We start from the raw sequence: 843 nt of genomic DNA on the forward strand, positions 1-843 counted from the left end.
CCCGCCCCCGCCTAGGGCCCCGCCCCCAGGGCCCGCCCCGGACATTCTTCTGTGCCTAGCCACGCCTCCTACGTCTGGCCCCGCCCCTCAGGGCCCACCTTTGTCCTGTATTCAACCCCTGGCCCTGTTACTGGTCTCACCCCACCACCACCTATACCCGCAAGCAGGACCTTCCCTTGTCCTTTAAGGACAGCGGTTACCCATGGCCTCACCCTCTCATGTTCTGTGTTGGGGAGAGGGGGTTCCTCTTGACCACGTCTCTGCTTCTGACCCAACCCCAGCTCTCGGCCCTGCCCCTTATCCTCCCTTCTGCAGCTCCTAGCCCCGCCCCTCACGTCCTGTCTTTACGCTGACCACGCCTCTCTGATAAAGCCCCGCCCCTACCTCTGGCTCTGCTTCCTAAGGCCTGGCTGTGACCCCGCCCACTGCTGCGGCCCCGCCTCTCAACTCATGGTCCTGCCCACATAGCCCTCCATCAAGTCATGGCCCCGCCCCATTCATACCCTTCATCCTGGTCTTGGCCCCGCTCTCCACTATGGCTCGCCCGCTTCAAGCAATGGTCCCACCCTCTCTGGACTGTCCTGTCCCGCCCTCTGCTGTGGCCCAACCCCTGTACCCCTCCCCTCACGCCATGGGGTCCGCCCCCACACCGCTTCTCGGTAATGGCCCTGCCCTCCACCATGGCCCCGCCCCTCAAACAGTGGCCCCGCCCCATTTTAATCTGTGTGTTCTTGGCCCAGACCTCTGACCTGGCCCCGCCCCCAAGCCCTCCCCGCAAAGGCCATGATCACACCCACTCCTGCCTTGGCCCCACCCTCTCTTGTGGCCCTGCCCCCTCCCCGC

General features: G+C 65.1%; 1 protein-coding gene across 1 annotated transcript in view; it reads left to right on the forward strand.

The window, feature by feature from the left end:
• The window catches only part of CELF5 (CUGBP, Elav-like family member 5), a 36,616-nt gene that overhangs the window by 19,381 nt on the left and 16,392 nt on the right, over positions 1–843 (forward strand). The window lies entirely within an intron of this gene.

The sequence above is a fragment of the Colobus angolensis genome, unplaced genomic scaffold (assembly GCF_000951035.1).
Source record: "Colobus angolensis palliatus isolate OR3802 unplaced genomic scaffold, Cang.pa_1.0 Scaffold22, whole genome shotgun sequence".
NCBI classification, from domain to species: domain Eukaryota; kingdom Metazoa; phylum Chordata; class Mammalia; order Primates; family Cercopithecidae; genus Colobus; species Colobus angolensis.